General features: G+C 34.7%; 1 pseudogene; it reads left to right on the forward strand.

The window, feature by feature from the left end:
• The first annotated feature begins 2,382 nt into the window (after positions 1-2,382).
• Positions 2,383-9,992, forward strand: LOC149170436 (protein RRC1 pseudogene; annotated as a pseudogene).
• The last annotated feature ends 2,571 nt before the right edge of the window (positions 9,993-12,563 follow it).

Below are 12,563 nucleotides of genomic sequence, written 5' to 3' on the forward strand. Positions count from 1 at the left end.
TCGAATCCCTTAGAGCATTTGATAACTTAAAAGTTAAGATGAGTTTACATTAATCCTAGTGGTTGGTCGTCATATCAAAATATATTTTCAATTTAAAAATAAAATAAATATCATAAGCTCAACAAAAGATCATGAAATTTACATCATTAACAAGATGAATAATAACAAAGTAACAATGTTAATGTTAAGCAATAAAAAAGGAAAATATGAACAAAGTGATGAAGACAATAACAAAATAATAATGTTAAGTGATGAATAAGGTAAATATGAACAAAGTGATATGATGAAGACACTTGATAACATATATATTACACGGATTAATCTCAATCTATTTTCTTCAACTTTTTTCTTAAACATACCTACACACTTTCCCATCTTGTCATATCAATCATATCAAAATCAAAATTGAAATCAAAGATCGTCTAAACCTTTAACTCAAGATATTGACTCCCACAAAACCCACAAAACCCCCACATGGTTAAAAGCCCAATTTGCCTAGAATAAAGAGAAAATATAGAGACTCATATTAGCCATAGTTAATGGAGCCTCTACTAGATGTTGTAACTCTCAAGACCATTATATGGAAAAGAACAGTGTTGAATCATCCCTGGAGGAACAATATCACCCCCGTTTTAGGCTCTAAGTTGGCTCTTGGGCCAAAGGGGGTAATCCCCCAAACTATCAAAATTATCATTGTTCTAAATGGCCTCAAAACAACTAACTTAGACACTCTTAGTTTCCAAATTTAGAAGCTTAAAATAAATAAATGTGAGAGTAATATAATAGGTCATTGATACTAGTCAACTTGGACTAAATCAACAAACTAGACTCCTTTCGATGGGCACATTTATCCCATCACACAGACACATAAAAGTCTAAGTGAAAGATAAGAGTAATGCCTCAAATACTAAAATAATATCATAAGTATTCCTCAATAATTAAGTTATCGAGAGAGTTACAAAAGGTGGTTGTAACAACCTGGTGAAAATTCCATGTAATAAATGTTAAAAACAATAACCACGGATGACTGGGACACTTATTCCAAGCTGAATGTTGAAAAATACATCCTAGGGGGTGTTCATTTTGTTGTTTGTGGCTAAGAAATTTGGCAAAGGCTAAGGCTAAGGCATTAAAAGGCATTTTGGCACATTTATTTATAAAAATAATGGAAATTAGGAGAAAAAGGAGGTGAAAGGTCATAGGTTGCATGTGAGGAGGAAAATGAAAGAAAATAATGGAAAATGAAGAAAATAGAGGCCTCATTCATAAAAAGGCTTATGAGGATTAGTTGGTAACCTTTTGTCAGTTCAGTGTTGGAGCTCGCTCTCTCTCTCTCCCATACTCTTGGATATTTATAATTTTCTTGGAGCACTCTTGGAGGGGGTGGCATACTTGGATTCTTGGAGAAAGAAGGCAAAGGAAGAGTAGGAAAGTGCAAGAATGCATCGACATCAGCAGCTACATCAGATTTTCTTGCAGGTACCGAGTTGCATGTATGATTTCTTCACTAGTTTGGATATGCATGGCATATGCATGTGGATTCTTAGTCATGATATGTCATTGGCATGGAGGATTTCGTGGATTGATAGTGGATTGCTTAGCCTTGCCATTTCCTAGATAGCCATGGTGATTGTGGGTTTATTTTCATTGCTTTGTTTTGGTTGGTTCTCATGTTTCCTTAGCTTGGTTTGAGTTATTATTTCTTGGAGCCTTGGTTGGACAAACGCTATGGAGCCCTGTAACAACTTGAGTTGAGTTACTAGTCCTAGAGCCTTGGTTGGACAAACGCTCTGGAGCCCTTGGTGGGTTGAGATATTAGTCCTAGAGCCTTGGTTGGACAAATGCTCTGGAGCCCGATGACGGCTATGGGTTGAGTTACTAGTCCTGGAGCTTTGGTTGGAACAAACGCTCTAGAGCCCTGGATGGCTAGGATGGAGACCGATCTGGTGATGGTTTTGTGATGTCTGACCGTGAGGTGGAATAATTGTTTGATGGGTTGAGGTGGATGGCCTTTAGAAGCCCTGGATGAGTTTTGATTGATGTGTTCTATGAGATCCCATATTCATGCTTGGAATATGGCACGAGGGTGAATGGTTGAAGAGAGATTTGGCTCAGCCATTTTGCGGTCGGGTGGAACGTGGTAGTCCCATATCTGATTGGTTCATTGCATTCATTAATGAGAAATCCTTTCCCTTGATTTCCATGTGTAAAGGTACTTACGTATTTATGGATTTGATGGTTGTTATGTTTATTGTATTTATGTTCGTATTACACTGGTTATATGCACATTTTATGACAACATCTAGGTATGGCTCTCAACATGTTTTTACTTGTATGTGAATGGATAATGTGTCTATGACCTAATAGATGATAATGCAACAAATGGCGTAAGGGAATAATGATTCATAGCAATTCTCAGATAAGTATGAGATCCCTACACTTAAATCTGTTATTTACACATGTAAATTACATGTCGATGATATGTTTGGCGAAATTTCTGTCATGGCTAGTAGGGATCCAGTCAAGGTCTTGAACAATTATTTTCGTTACTAATTTCATTTCCATGTTACTTCACTAATTTAAAGAGATGGACCAGTTCTAGGCAGTGTACTGGGCTCTGAGCCTAAGAAAGTGGCTTAAATACCAGGTCGTTGGCACAATAATGACAATTTTGGTCCACAGTCACTGGCAGGCAGGCCCGTGATAGCGACTTTAGGTTTTTTTTCGCTCCCTTGCCCATATCATAAGAGCGATTATGGCCCAAGAGACCTAAAACAGCAGTGGAACCCAGGGACAAGTTGTTTGAGTGGTTGACTTGTCTTCTGAGGGTTATGTTGATGATGTTGGATGTCTGTATGGTGTGCTTCCATTAGTTACACTTCCTTAATGTGACTTGGGAGGTCGAATCATATCATAGTGGCCTCTCATCACATGTTTACCCTGACTCGTTGATTGCTTGGGTAGATGTGGGAGGAGGGTGTTACAGTGTGGTATCAGAGCATGGTTCACCCCTCAGACTGGATGGGCTATGTGTTGGTCATGCATGCATGTCAATTGCATGTGTGTCTCTTACACTTATATACTTGTTGCAATTTCTTGATGTTGGATTAAGGTTGTACAGTATGGTTATCATGGAGAATTTGTTATGGGTTTCATGAAGTATATTTGAATTGAGTATGTGGCTGACTGTTAATGAATTATATGTCGCTTACATGTTGATTTCATAGTACCTACTTACATCCTTGTATGTTTGGTTACATTTTGAATATTTTGATTACATGTATCAGTCTTGTAGGTTGATTACAAGATTTGATCGCTTATGTTCTACTACATGTGTTTATGCGTAGGTGTAGTTGATTTGGCATTGCTTATGCATATTGTTGGTTTCATGTGGCAATGGGTACAATGTAGTAATGGTTTTTTGTCATGCATGAGGTCATAGCACTAGTACAAAATGGCTAATTAGTTACTAAAACAACAACCAAAATTTGCATATAAATGACCATTTTTTAGTTGGTGACTAGTAGTAGCTAATTTACAATATCTTATAACGTCACCAACTTTTAGTCGTTTTTAGCTTAGTCATTACTTGGTTGTCTCAATTTTATCGTCTAGTAGTATATTTAGTCGTAAATTTGATCATTAATTCAGTCATTGATTTAGTCATTAATTGCCATAATTAATGACCAAATATACACCAACATATATTACTAATATGATCATCCAAGAAAACCAATTAATGACCAAAATGTTGGTTGTGTTATAAGATACTATAAATTAGCTACTAATAGTCATATATATGCAAATTTCAGTCATTGTTTGAAACCAATTAATGACCAAAGAAATATGACTAAATTTTTGTCATGTTATAAGATTCTGTAAATTAGCTACTAATAGTCGTATATATGCACAATTTAGTTATCGTTTGTAATCACAAATTAATCATTTGCAGTAATCATTTATATCTTTTTGGTAGTTTCATATTCATTATATAAACAACTAATTTAGTAGTCTATATTCATTTCATTTATTTCATTAATAATCATTATGAATGACTAATTTAGTCGCATATTCATTTTATCTATGTTCATCATTAATCAATATAAACTACTAATTTAGTAGTTTTAGATTGATTTTATGTGTTCATTATTAATCAACATAAATTAATTAGAATGATTTTGCAACTAAATTAAAAAAATGTCATACAATGTGCAGTGGTTCATCTAATATGTTACTTATGTTAATTAAAATACTAAACAATATCAAATGCAACTACAAATAATTTCAACCACATAGATTATATTATATGAAATGCCAAGTATTACAATATGAGTTTCCAACTTAACATTGGTTGGACTACAATTTACACATGAAATTTTGTTTCATCACTACAAAGCATTATCATTGTGTTGCCAAGTCATTGCGGGTAAATTCACCAACTTTGAAGACTTGAACATCAGTCTCTATGTGTGTGTCTTATGCGAGATATTGGCTTTAAGGGTATCACTAGACCAATTCTCTTCTCTCTCTTTTTGCATTTGTCGCTCTAGTGTTAGTGTTCTCCTCTTTCTTCAAATCCCGTTGCTTACCATCAATATTGAGTTCCTTTTTTGAAAACAAAAGAAGGTACAATGCAGAATGTAATACATGAAAGATGGTGAACACTAGAATATAAACTAAAGTAGACTATAAAGGATTTATATGACATATACCTCAACATCAACAATGTTAAATCCATTCTTCCCCATAAAAGCAAGAAACTTGAACAAGTTTTCTTCAGTTGAGTGATAGTGGCCACTATGTGGCCAGATGACCTGTATAAACAAACAAACATCACCATAGAAAAATAACACCTTAGTAACTTGGTATTCAACCTTTATGGAAAGCTTAGGCATAATCATGCCAACTAAGTTACATGCTAAAATCTCAAGCTGTAAATAACTTGTGAAAACAAATAATCTGAGGTGTGATGTCTAATCCTTGTCGTTTTATTCGTAACAACATTTTGTTCTCTAACACATGAACTTGGTCAAGTATATAAACAACATGTGCTCAAATAACAACATGAAAGTAAACTTTTGCAATAGCCATGAAAATATTTCAGCACAAAACAACTAAAAGGATCTCAATCAATATCGTGTAATAGTAATTTCATCTTAATCTTTGGTTATTGTTTAAAGAGACATGATACCAAGTATTTTCAATTTCATAGTTAAAATACAAAGAAAATTCAAAATAAACGGTCACAATACAATTAAACAATCAAGAGAGGATATCATGGAATGGACATTGCAATTACAAAAAAATTGTTTACCTGTCCATCGATGTCTTATCAGGGATTCCTAAAATATTTGCTGGCCCAAAATAACCATGAGGTGAAAGTATCACAACGTTAAAAACCATAGGAATACCAACTAGAAACATTTCCAAAGTCGATGGCTCAAGTGCCTGAAGGATCTCCAACAACAAATGAATCACATCCAATACGTGACCTATATATTGTCTCCTCATCCTTTTTCTAATCACATTTCATGTAACCCACCCACACCAGAGTCAAGCAACAATCAAATTAAGGCATTAACATTTGTTTTTATCTTTTATATCTATAAAATGTGAATATTTTTTTTTTTGGGAACATATTAATTCATATTTAAAGCCTTCCTGTCATGAGAATGTATCAATCACGTAGGAATAAAAAAAAATCGACTTCAATGAGGTCCTCTAACAATTTCTACAATATCAATATTTGTCTTGTTGTGATATCTTGGATAGAAAAAAGAACATATCTGCAAAATAAAAAGCCATATATTAGATTTTAGGCTTCTGTGGTAGTTCTTTGCAGTGGCATGATCCGGATTATCCATAGTTTCGTGTTCATTCTGTCGAAGTTTCAAACCCCAAAGGGGGTCCATCATCAGGACTAAATCAGATAGAAGAATGAAAGCTTTTTAAGATGTCCCTTTGCCTTTACCAAAGCGGATTATAGCTTGGTTAAACTCTATATCCTTTCATTCAGCATCAATTTCTGCAAGTTAAATGTCACACATTATTTTTTCCCAGTTCTCAACATGCTACATATGATAAATTGAAAGTCACATAAAAGCAAGAGCAAACCCTTGTATAACCAAAACAAACAAACAAACAATGCCTCTAATAAAATTTCACACCTCAGAAATTACTCTATCACGTGCTTAGACTAAAGATGATATTCTTTGAATCATATTTAGTCATATTTACTGGGATATTCGTATGTTTACCATGATGTCAATTTGGTGCTAAAATCAATATATAAATCTAGGTTATTATCAGTGAAATTCAAGTATAATTCAAAAAAATAATGTCATTGCAAGGTATGGAGAGAGAAACATCTTCATAATTAGGATTCTCTATTTTAGTTTGATTTGAGTTGAGATGGTTTTTGAATATACAATTTTCTCTAAAGAAGTGAAATAGAAAGATGAGAATCGAAATAGCCCTGTGAATTTTTAATTAATTCATATTATATATCTCTAAAACATCCAGGTCATCCTTCTCTGCTATTTGATATAGATTTATTGTGCATAGAATAACAATGAATTAACTATCAAACACAATGATGCAATATATTAACCAAGGAAAGAAAAACGGCATGGTTGTGGTATTTGTGTGCTTGAAAGAAATCCAACAATGGATTCATGCTTTCTTTATCATGAAATAGTATTGAAGACAAATGTTGGTTCAAAAATTGAACTCCATTACCAATAGGAGATGGTCATGTTGAGTAAGGAAACGATGAATTGAAGGGATCAAGGTATAGTTCCAATACATAGTTATCCTTGTCACTACAAAATACAAAGTTGTCATCATTTTCTTATTCAGGTAAAAAGAAAAGTGAGTTTGTATTTGTGCACTTGTGATAGTATATGAAAAAGAGAGCACTAGTGGAAATCAAAGTGTGTTGTCCCATCATCCAACCTACACAGAAAACATATATATTCAGTTGTTGACTATAGTGGAAATCAAATGTAAAACCCACTCAACTCGATCTTTACATGACATAGGTGTAATGAACTAGTACAATAGAAGCATGCTAACTCAGAAACAAGAGATGATAAAAAATAATAATGGAACATTGTTTCCTGCCACATAATTGGCATGCATAAAATTTCCACAGAATCCATCCAAAAAATGAGAATAACTTATGGCAAAAGAACATATCATTAGTGTTTTGTACCCTCTTTAACACATGTATCCTGGGGAAGTATAGGAGGCCAAATGTAGCAGGATTCCAATTGTGTGGGATATAAAAACAGAAATGTGGGAAAACACGCCTGCCAATTCACAAAATCTCACTCTAAATAATAGAACATGTTGAGGATAGTAATGATGAAAACAAAGCATGTATGAAGATCAAGCACCTTTAACTTGCATTGAGATTCAGATTCTCCACGTTTTCTAATTTTATGAAAACAATCAAGAATATCTTGGGTCTACAGCTAAAAGACTATGGTTTGTCCTTTCCAGAAATTACTTGAAAACTTATATAGTCCAAAGGCTTTTCAAATCCAAATCTCAACATTGTACCTGTAGCTTTGATTGCTCCAATTTGGTATACATTTATTTTTTTTGGCCTGCATACAATCAATATTTAGGTGCTTTATGATTCCATAGGAACTGACCCATCCTAAAGGTAGGCTAAAACTTGACTTTTTAAAGCAATCCCTCCCTCGAATCTTTGTAACATGATTTGTTTCACGCTTGTGAAAAAAATATGTAGCTTTCACTACAAGAAATAACTCTTATAGACATATTTCCACAACAATATTGTTTATCAATTTAGAATACGTCTAAGTTCCCCCACTCATGTGATTAAATCTGAACACGTGCATGAGCATGAGAAAGCCTCAACTGCAACTTACGTTGCTAGAAGGACCAGGAGAGTGGATCAGGAACACGCCTTAATAGAGGGCCAAAGAGATGAATTTGAGGACATGCTTCATGCTTTAACCTTGGAGAGAAATCAGATAAAAGAAGAAATGGGGTTTGCTCTAGACAATGTCGACACAACTGGCGAGGTAGTTGAGGTACTTACAGAGTCTTTGACTCTAAAGGAGATGCCTATTCCAACTAAAGTTGCAAGGCTCATGTTAGTTTCTAATATTCTTCACAATAGTAGTGCTCCTATGAAAAATGATTCTGCATATAGGACAAAGTTTGAAGCAACATTGCATGATATTATGGAAATCTTTAATGACTTATACTGAAACATCAATGGTCGGATTACTGCAGAAGCTTTGAGGGAGAGAGTGGTGAAATCTCTCCAGTTTTTTTCATACTGGTTTCTCTTTTCATATGCTTATGTGATATGGACTGAGAGATACCTTTCTTCGATATGGAAATTCGGGTGTCCCTCCTTTTCATTCAATATGTGGAGATGCCCCACCATTGAACGACATTGATAGTTCTAAAGCCAATCTTACAGACATAACAGACGAATCTAGTCCAAATCAATATGTTTCTCTTGCGATTAGAGAGGGAGCAACAACTTGAGAATTGTTTAGTATTCCTCTTGTGGAGCTTGAAAGACGATGTAGGAAAAATGGTTTATCTATTCGTGGTGGCGGGGAGGTAATGATTTTCTAATTACTTAGCTTAGAAGAAGCATAGAAGCTTAAGAACCAAGATCAAGATGAGGATGTCAGGGATGGGTATAAATTTTCAATCAGAGGGAAGCATGCAAGAGAAACTAATTCTTATTTAAAATTGGGAGGGGGAAGGTATAGCACAAGTGAAGAAATAAAATCCATACTTGATGATGATAAGGACTCTATGTCCTGATCTAAGCAAAATGTTCAGAAAGAATCATATTTATGGTCATGGGCTAAGGAATGTGAATCAGTGGATGCCTCTTACAGTGGAACTTTACGAAAAATGTTGGTGTGATGGGGACCTCAAAGTCATCAATCCCACAGCTAGATCTAAAACCTTTAACAGGAAATTCTATGAAAACACATCATGTATTGCAGGCTTCAAAGTGGATTCGTTAGGATGGTGCAACTAATATAAAGAACAAGGCATAGCTTAAGGGACTTGCTTTGAATTACTCTTATTTTGGTAGTGATGAGCACATATTTGGCGGTCCTGGGAAATAAGACAAACAAGAAGTCACAACGAACAACATTTCTTCTACTCTTAATGACAGTGGAATGGATGAAGGTTGCAGGTGATTCTCCTTGCCTCTAAGGTGCTAATTTATTTAGTTCCTTTATATATATACCATCTGGTTTGATACTATACATGTGTAATATTAGGCAAAATATTATGTCAATAGGAGGCAACACTCATGGAGTATCGTGAGTCTCTTGAATAACACGGCATTAAGAATGTCGAATAAATTGGAAGAAAAGTCTCTTCCCACAGAAAGAGATTAGAAGCTGAATATGGGTTAATATATCTCGTGACTAATAAAGACACTAGATCAGATTCTAGATACTACAAGCATTCGTCTCGCATGGTAAGCAATGGATGAAATTGTATATCTACTGGATTTCATTTGATTGAAGTGGGTTCCATGTGAAGTCTCTGGTGCTTGGAAATTGCATCTCATTTTAAGTTAGATTTATAACAACTGGTATCTACATGATTAATATCTTTGTGGCTTACTTATTTTACTTTGTGATGGGAACCATAGCAAGAGTCCCTCACACATATTAAGTAAAGATAGGGAAAGAGAGGATAGGGAGAAGGGTTTTTATGGGAATTGGGAACGAGATCTTGATACTGTTTATGTTCATCGTGAAAGAGATGGTAATAGAGATAGGCTTCGTGATTCTGATGTTGGAAGGGGGAGAGGGACGAGTGGCAGTAGAGAACATGACAATCATGACAGGGATAGGGAGAAATACATGGAGAGGGACAAGGGAAGAGAGAGGGATAGGGATCATGATAGAGAAAGAGAGAGGGAAAATGGCCATTATCCCAAGACAAAAGCCCATGTAAGTTTGGATTATTAATGAAAACTTTTATTGGGATGTGTTTTTTTATGAGATTGGTTATTTTTACTTTTTCTAACTAAGTTAAGAACCTAACTGTGTAAATTATTTAATAGATCTAGTTTCTCCTAGGTTCATGACTTACCAAGTGCTAGGTTTAATGGAAATTTAATAATCCACATCTGCAATGCCTTCTTATTCTTCAATAAACCCTCCTAATTATACCTAGAGAATGCTTAAGTATGGAGTTAATATGGAATTCATACAACTCCAAAGCATATGTTTGATCTAACCCAATAACCCATAGGGTAAAGGATAATGATCAATACCATAAGCCACATGCCACTCTCTTATAGATCCAATAACAATTGCCTCAATTTATAGTAACCAAGAGAAACCTAGACCATTGATCATAAGGCACAGGTGTGCATGGAGATCCACCAATTCATAAAAAATGTTGATAAGCTCATCAAGAGATAAGGGAGTAGTGGATAAGAATAACCTATGAATACAGGTCACAAGTACCTCAAATATAGCTCACCACCAAATAACTCCCAAAACTATCTCTATGTGCACATGTGCAATATTACAAAAGTCTAGTGAGGCCATTTCACATGTATAAGTGCCCCAAAAATGATGTTATAATAATCATCATATAAAATGAAGTAAAGAATTATGTCAAGCCACTAGACAACATTAAAACATATTCTAACAATTAAGAATATTGAAAATATCACCAAGAGAATTAATGATTTTTTTGAAAATTTTCTATTATTTTTTTAACACGATATGTAATAAAAACTCCAGGTGCAGAAGAATACCAATGCAACAATTTCTAACTTTCTGGTGTCGCAACTCTTTCCCAAGATAGAACAACTAAGACATGCTCAGACAGATTTACCCCCTTTTTCCTGGTATCTCTATTTAAAGAGCACTTTTTTCGTGCTTCACATTTTCATATTTATTTTAATCATCTTGAGAATATTTTAATCCAAATTTAAGTTTGCGGTACCAACTCAATGGAGGCTACTCTTGCCGCCTTGATTTGCAAACTCCAAGCTTTCTGCTACTTGATATCAATGAAATCCTAATTTCAATTGAATTAGAAATCCTTGTGGCAAAAAGTAAGTAGATCTATGTTGCTACTAATGTTTTAAGAGTCCACATCTTAGTATAACTCACTAGTATTTAGGCATGGTATTAGTTCCAACTTTACACTCATGGTGCATACAAAAGAAGACCAAATTTGTTGATTTTTGGGAATTAATCAGATATTATATTATTAACCCTTGCAACAAAAATAGTTGGGGAGAACTTGGAACTGATCTGTTCTCATTGTCAACATAGATAATTGCTTCGATTCTAAGACAATTTATCAGAGCAAAATTCTTATTGTGACAGACTTAACACAATTGTGTGTTCAAATGAAACCCCTTTGCAAGATTAAAGATAAATTGCGAACGAAGTATAATCAATAATATTAATGCACACGTTCACACAAAGATGCTAGAAGATATATTGTTATCTTTCCCTAATGTAATTTGAAATTGAAAGTTAAAAATATGAATGCAAAACAATTCACCTAAAGTTCCAGTTAACTGAACTTCATCTAAAATTATACAGTCAAACTGAAATAGCCCATAAGTAGTTTCCTTCAAATTTTAGCAGAGACTTAAAATTCGATCCTAAGAACCTAAATTTTCTTTATTCTGAGATAATTTTTGGGAGAGTGTTAATAGTAATCATTAATCATTGATTAGTCTCTTAGTCTGTTCTAAAAATGCGAAAGCTCGCAAAAATGTAAGTGTGCTTCAAGTACTGCACTAGCAATTTAAAGCACTTAGTTAGGCCAACTTCTTGATTTCAATTTTTAGCTAGTGATAATTTTGGCTCATATGTAACTCCGCAATTATCCCCACATTTTCCTCATGGCTTGGGAAGTCCGCACTAGGCGTGGGTGCCAAGAGGCAGTCCCAATGACCCAGCACATGTTCTGATCATCTTTAAAAATAGACTGTTGGAAATAATACTAAGAGGGGGGTGGGGGGGGGGGTGAATCAGTATTATCAAATCAATAAAACTTTTTCATTTCCATACTTAGATACATATACGCTACTTCAATTAACGGAACCCGCGTGTATACGCAACTGTGTCTAATGCAACTAGCGTATATCTAGAATACTTATGATTCAGTTAATCCATTAAATGTTGATATTTAGTTAGTGCATCAGAACTTCATTACCCATATGAACAGTAAGCAGGTGCAATACACAAGAAGCACATATGGACACCATGATATAAGGTGGAAACCCAATGTGGGTGAAAACCACCTGTTGCAAGTCATCTCTATCTTCTTTTAATAAGAAACTTCATTTTACAATATTTCTGTATTGGTGCAGTCTTATACCAGTACACAGACTTCTACCTGCAGAAGGCTACAACCTTCTCTCGTTCTCCAGATTCTCCTGGATGGGAGCTACAACCCCCTTAGCTCTTGTACTAGTTGATCCATTTACTAGTACTTAGGTTCCTGCCTATTGAATGCTCCAATCTTCACTTGTTCTCTAGCTGCTATTGGAAGGGAGCTACTAC

This window comes from Pinus tabuliformis, chromosome 4_2 (genome assembly GCF_031772625.1).
Source record: "Pinus tabuliformis cultivar Carrire ecotype Pingquan chromosome 4_2, CPIR1, whole genome shotgun sequence".
Classification (NCBI taxonomy): Eukaryota; Viridiplantae; Streptophyta; class Pinopsida; order Pinales; family Pinaceae; genus Pinus; species Pinus tabuliformis.